The following is a 7,586-nucleotide window of genomic DNA, read 5'->3' on the forward strand; positions in this document are numbered from 1 at the left end:
TATATATATATATATATAAGTTGTTCTCTCTTTAAAATTTTGGGATATAGTTTCTTCTAACAGACCAAAATATACCCTAAATCTCTAGTGTATGGCTTTGTTCTAGTCTCCTGCCTGATCACATTCTTTCCCATTTTTTTAAAATCCTCTTCTTTCTTTTTTCAACCAATTTCTTATCTTATCAATTCCTCTTATAAAATCTTTTATAATTTTCATCTTTACAGTCATATTCCATCCCTTCATAATATTAACCCTTATTTTTGTACATATATAAGTTTTCCTTTCTTTAAAATTTTGGGAGGCACTTTCTTCTAACAGACCAAAATACGCCAAAAATCTAGTGTGTGGCACTGATCTATGCACCAGCCTGATCATATTTGATCATATTCTGTTTGTTTGTTTTTATGTTTTTCTTTTTCTTTTTTTTTCTTTTCTCTTTCTTTCCGTTTCTTTTCCCCCGGTTTCAGGTCTCTTCTGATTTGTTTAGTGTATATTTTTCTGGAGACATTGTTACTCTGTTGGCATTTGGTTTGCTCATTCATCTATTCTCCTCTGGACAAAATGACAAGATGCAAAATATCACCTCAAAAAAAAGAACAAGAGGCAGTACCAACTGCCAGGGACCTAATCAATACAGACATTAGTAAGATGTCAGAACTAGAGTTAAGAATGATGATTTTTTTTTAATTTTTTTATTGTTATGTTAATCACCATACATTACATCATTAGTTTTAGATGTAGTGTTCCATGATTCATTGTTTGTGCATAACACCCAGTGCTCCATGCAGAATGTACCCTCTTTAATACCCATCACGAGGCTAACCCATCCTCCCACCCCCCTCCCCTCTAGAACCATCAGTTTGTTTTTCAGAGTCCATCGTCTCTCATGGTTCTTCTCCCCCTCTGATTCCCCCCCTTCATTCTTCCCCTCCTGCTATCTTCTTCTTTTTTTTTTTCTTAACATATATTGCATTATTTGTTTCAGAGGTACAGATCTGAGGTTCAACAGTCTTGCACAATTCACAGCACTTACCAGAGTGCATACCCTCCCCCGTGTCTATCATCCAGTCACCCCATCCCTCCCACCCCTCACCACTCCAGAAACCCTCAGTTTGTTTCCTGAGATTAAGAATTCCTCATATCAGTGAGGTCATATGATACATGTCTTTCTCTTTTTGACTTATTTTGCTCAGCATAATACCCTCCAGTTCCATCCACGTCATTGCAAATGGTAAGATCTCATTCCTTTTGATGGCTGCAAAATATTCCATTGTATATATATACCACATCTTCTTTATCCATTCATCTGTTGATGGACATCTTGGCTCTTTCCACAGTTTGGCTATTGTGGACATTGCTGCTATAAACAAGAATGATGATTTTTTTTTAAGATTTTATTTATTTATTTGACAGAGAGAGACACAATGAGAGAGGGAACAAAGCAGGGGGAGTGGGAGAGGGAGAAGCAGCCTTCCCCCTGAGCAGGGAGCCCTATGCAGGGCTCAATCCCAGGACCCTGGGATCATGACCTGAGCTGAAGGCAGACGCGTAACGACTGAGCCACCCAGGCGCCCTCAGAATGATGATTTTAAAGATACTAGCTGGGCTTGACAAAAGCATGGAAGATATTAGAGAAACACTTTCTGGAGAAATATAAGAACTAAAATCTAACCAAGTCAAAATCAAAAAGGCTATTAATGAGGTGCAATGAAAAATGGAGGCTTTAACTGCTAGGATAAATGAGGCAGAAGAGAGAATTAGTGATATAGAAGACCAAATTATGGAAAATAAGGAAGCTGAGAAAAAGAGAGATAAACAACTACTGGGCAGAATTCAAGAGATAAGTGATACCATAAGACGGAACAATATTAGAGGGCAGAATTCGAGAGATAAGTGATACCATAAGATGAAACAATATTAGAATAACTGGGATGCCAGAAGAAGAAGAAAGAGAGAGAGGGGCAGAAGGTATATTGGAGCAAATTATAGCAGAGAACTTCCCTAATCTGGGGAAGGAAACAGGCATCAAATCCAGGAGGCACAGAGAACCCTCCTTAAATCAATAAAAATAAGTCAACACCCTGACATCTAATAGTAAAACTTACAAGTCTCAGAGACAAAGAGAAAATTCTGAAAGCAGCTCGGGACAAGAGATCTGTAACCTACAATGGTAGAAACATTAGATTGGCAACAGACCTGTCCACAGAGACCTGGCAGGCCAGAAAGGACTGGCATGATATCTTCAGAGCACTAGATGAGAAAAATATGCAGCCAAGAATACTACATCCAGCTAGGCTGTCATTGAAAATAGAAGGAGAGATAAAAACTTCCAGGACAAACAAAAACTAAAGGAATTTGCAAACACAAAACCAGCCCTACAAGAAATCTTGAAAGGGGTCCTGTAAGCAAAGAGAGAGCCTAAAAGTAACATAGACCAGAAAGGAACACAGACAATATACAGTAACAGTCACCTTACAGGCAATACAATGGCACTAAATTCATATCTTTCAATAGTTACCCTGAATGTACATGGGCTAAATGCCCAATCAAAAGACACAGGCTATCAGATTGGATAAAAAAACAAGACCCATTGATATGCTGTCTGCAAGAGACTCATTTTAGACCCAAAGACACCCCCAGAGTGAAAGTGAGGGGGTGGAAAACCATTTACCATGCTAATGGACACCCAAAGAAAGCTGGGGTGGCAATCCTTATATCAGACAAATTAGATTTTAAAACCAAAGATTATAATAAGAGATGAGGAAGGACAGTATATCATACTTAAAGGGTATATCCAATAAGAAGATCTAGCAATTGTAAATATCTATGGCCCTAACATGGGAGCAGCCAATTATATAAACCAATTAATAACAAAAGCAAAGAAACACATTGACAACAATACAATAATAGTGGGGGACTTTAACACCCCCCTCACTGAAATGGACAGATCATCTAAGCAAAAGATCAACAAGGAAATAAAGACTTTAAATGACACATTGGACCAAAGGGACTTCACAGATATATTCAGAACATTTCATCCCAAAGCAACAGAATACACATTCTTCTCTAGTGCCCATGGAACATTCTCCAGAATAGATCACATCCTAGGTCACAAATCAGGTCTCAACTAGTACCAAAAGGTTGGGATCATTCCTTGCATATTTTCAGACCACAATGCTGTGAAACTAGAACTCAATCACAAGAGGAAAGGTGGAAAGGCCTCAAGTATGTGGAGGCTAAAGAGCAACCTACTAAAGAATGAATGGGTCAACCAGGAAATTAAAGAAGAATTTAAAAATTCATGGAAACAAAGGAAAATGAAAACACAACTGTTCAAAATCTTTGGGATGCAGCAAAGACAGTCCTAAGAGGAAAGTATAAAGCAATACAAGCCTTTCTCAAGAAACAAGAAAGGTCTCAAATACACAACCTAACCCTACACCTAAAGGATCTGGAGAGAGAACAGCAAATAAAGCCTAAACCCAGCAGGAGAAGAGAAATGATAAAGATCAGAGCAGAAATCAATGAACTAGAAACCAAAAGAACAGTAGAACAGATCAACGAAACTAGGAGCTGGTTCTTTGAAAGAATTAACAAGATCGATAAGCCCCTGGCCAGACTTATCAAAAAGAAAAGAGAAACGACCCAAATAAATAAAATCACGAATGAAAGAGGAGAGATCACAACCAACATCAAAGAAATACAAACAATTATAAGAACATATTATGAGCAACTCTATGCCAGCAAATTAGATCTGGAAGCAAGGGATGCATTCCTAGAGATGTATCGACTACCAAAACTGAACCAGGAAGAAAGAGAAAACCTGAACAGACCTATAACCACTAAGGAAATTGAAGCAGTCATCAAAAATCTCCCAAAATACAAAAGCCCAGGGCCAGATGGCTTCCCAGGGGAATTCTACCAAACATTTCAAGAAGAATTAATACCTATTCTTCTGAAACTGTTCCAAAAAATAGAAATGGAAGGAAAACTTCCAAACTCGTTTTATGAGGCCAGCATTACCTTGATCCCCAAACCAGACAAAGACCCCATCCAAAAGGAGAATTACAGACCAATATCCCTGATGAACATGGATGCAAAAATTCTCACCAAAATACTAGCCAATAGGATCCAACAGTACATTACAAGGATTCTTCACCATAACCAAGTGGGATTTATCCCTGGGCCGCAAGGTTGGTTCAACATCCATAAATCAATTAATGTGATACAATACATTAATAAAAGAAAGAACAAGAACCATATGACCCTCTCAATAGATGCAGAAAAAGCATTTGACAAAGTACAGCATCCTTTCTTGATCAAAATTCTTCAGAGTATAGGGATAGATGGTTCATACTCAATATCATAAAAGCCATCTATGAAAAAGCCACAGCAAATATTCTCAATGGGGAAAAACTGAGAGCTTTCCCCCTAAGTTCAGGAATGCGGCAGGGATGTCCACTATCACCACTGCTATTCAACATTGTATTAGAAATTCCAGCCACAGCAATCAGACAACAAAAAGAAATAAAAGGCATCCAAATCAGCAAAGAAGAAGTCAAACTCTCACTGTTTGCAGATGATATGATATTTATGTGGAAAACCCAAAAGACTCCACCCCAAAACTGCTAGAACTCATACAGGAATTCAGTCAAGTGGTAGGATATAAAATCAATGCACAGAAATCAGTGGCATTCCTATACACCCACAACAAGACAGAAGAAAGAGAAATTAAGGAGTCGATCCCATTTACAATTGCACCCAAAACCATAAGATACCTAGGAATAAATCTAACCAAAGAGGCCAAGAATCTGTACTCAGAAAACTATAAAATACTCATGAAAGAAATTGAGGAAGACACAAAGAAATGGGAAACGTTCCATGCTCATGGATTGGAAGAACAAATATTGTGAAGATGTCAATGGTACCTAGAGCAATCTACACATTCAATGCAATCCCTATCAAAATACCATCAACTTTTTTCAAAGAAATGGAACAAATAATCCTAAAATTTGTATGGAACCAGAAAAGACCCCAAATAGCCAGAAGAATGTTGAAAAAGAAAAGCAAAGCTGGTGGCATCACAATTGCGGACTTCAAGCTCTATTACAAAGATGTCATCATCAAGACAGTATGGTACTGGCACAAAAACAGACACAAAGATCAGTGGAATAGAATAGAGAGCCCAGAAATGGACCCTCAACTCTATGGTCAACTCATGTTCGACAAAGCAGGAAAGAATGTCCAATGGAAAAAAGACAGTCTCTTCAACAAATGGCATTGGGAAAATTGGACAGCCACATGCAGAAGAATGAAACTGGACCGTTTCCTTACACCACACACAAAAATAGACTCCAAATGGTTGAAAGACCTCAATGTGAGACAGGAGTCCATCAAAATCCTAAAGGAGAACACAGGCAACAACCTCTTCAACCTCAGCCACAGCAACTTCTTCCTAGAAACATCTCCAAAAGCAAGGGAAGCAAGGGCAAAAATGAACTTTTGGGACTTCATCAAGATAAAAAGCTTTTGCACAGCAAAAGAAACAGTCAACAAAACCAAAAGACAACCGACAGAATGGGAGAAGATATTTGCAAATGACATATCAGATAAAGGGCTAGTATCCAAAATGTATAAAGAACTTCTTAAACTCAACACCCAAAGAACAAATGATCCAAGCAAGAAAAGGGTAGAAGACATGAACAGACATCTTTCCAAAGAAGACATCCAAATGGCCAACAGACACATGAAAAAGTGCTCAACATCGCTCGGCATCAGGGAAATCCAAATCAAAACCTCAATGAGATACCACCTCACACCAGTCAGAATGGCTAAAATTAACAAGTCAGGAAATGACAGATGTTGGCAGGAATGCGGAGAAAGGGGAACCCTCCTACACTGTTGGTGGGAATGCAGGCTGGTGCAGCCACTCTGGAAAACAGTATGGAGGTTCCTCAAAAAGTTGAAAATAGAGCTACCATATGACCCAGCAATTGCACTACTGGGTATTTACCCCAAAGATATAAATGGAGGGATCCGAAGGGGTACGTGCACCCCGATGTTTATAGCAGCATTGTCTATAATAGCCAAACTATGGAAGGAGCCAAGATGTCCATCGACAGACGAATGGATAAAGAAGATGTGGTATATATATATATATATACAATGGAATATTATGCAGCCATCAAAAGGAATGAGATCTTGCCATTTGCAAGGACATGGATGGAACTGGAGGGTATTATGCTGAGTGAAATAAGTCAATCAGAGAAAGACATGTATCATATGACCTCACTGATATGAGGAATTCTTAATCTCAGGAAACAAACTGAGGGTTGCTGGAGTGGGGGGTGGGGTGGGAGGGATGGGGTGACTGGGTGATAGACATTGGGGAGGGTATGTGCTATGGTGAGTGCTGTGAATTGTGTAAGACTGTTGAATCACAGACCTGTACCTCTGAAACAAATAATACATTATATGTTTAAAAAAAAAAAAAAGAAGATAGCAGGAAGGGAAGAATGAAATGGGGGAAATCGGAGGGGGAGACGAACCATGAGAGACTATGGACTCTGAGAAACAAACTGAGGGTTCTACAGGGGACGGGGTGTGGGGATGCTTTAGCCTGGTGATGGGTATTAAAGAGGGCACGTACTGCATGGAGCACTGGGTGTTATGCGCAAACAATGAATCATGGAACACTACATCAAAAACTAATGATGTAATGTATGGTGATTAACATAACATAATAAGAAAAAAAGAACATCTGATTAATGGCAAATGTCTTTAAGACAGTGGCCAGTATCCTAAGAATTAAATGATTGACTATACAGAAGAATATTTTCAATTTGAAAATTTCCCTTTAGCAAACTTCTCAAGGCAAAAGTACCAAGGATTACAAAATCACTGACTAGATGAATAACAAGACAGTTATGTAAATTTATAAGATGCAAACACATATATTAACATGTCATGTATTTTCTGCAGGCTAGCAGAGACAGATTCAGATATTTTGAAGCAATGATTAAAAAATAATCAAGATTAAAAATCTACTTTGTTAGACACAGGAACAATAAAATGTTTCTCATGTCTACATTTAGATTCTTCATGAAATTTTCATGTTTACTATATTAAAGAATTACTTATTCTGACAATTACTATTTTATGAATTCAATATAATGCTAGATGCTTTGCTACTAATAACAAATAATGCTATACACCATTAAACCTTAAGAAAACATAATTCTTAGTCTGGGACAATTTATGAGAATTGAAGAAAATATGGAAAAACAACTACAAAATGTCCATAGCAATTTAACTCTATGTTTCTGTACTTACTGCCCTATGTTAAACAGACAGAAAAGAAGTCCATTATGCAAAACTAATATCCACAAAATTATAATTTGTTCGTTATTCATTCAGTGAATATTTATCAAGACCTACTATGTGTAAAAATAAATAAAACAGCGTATACTCTCATGAAACATTTCTAACTATGTCTTCCTACTAAAATAATTCATAAGTCCCACCACTACCTCAAATTTAGCAAGTCCAAAACCAATTTATTTTGTTTCTTTTACAATCTGATTCTT

The sequence above is a fragment of the Phoca vitulina genome, unplaced genomic scaffold (assembly GCF_004348235.1).
Source record: "Phoca vitulina isolate PV1807 unplaced genomic scaffold, GSC_HSeal_1.0 scaffold36, whole genome shotgun sequence".
In the NCBI taxonomy this organism is placed as follows: Eukaryota; Metazoa; Chordata; class Mammalia; order Carnivora; family Phocidae; genus Phoca; species Phoca vitulina.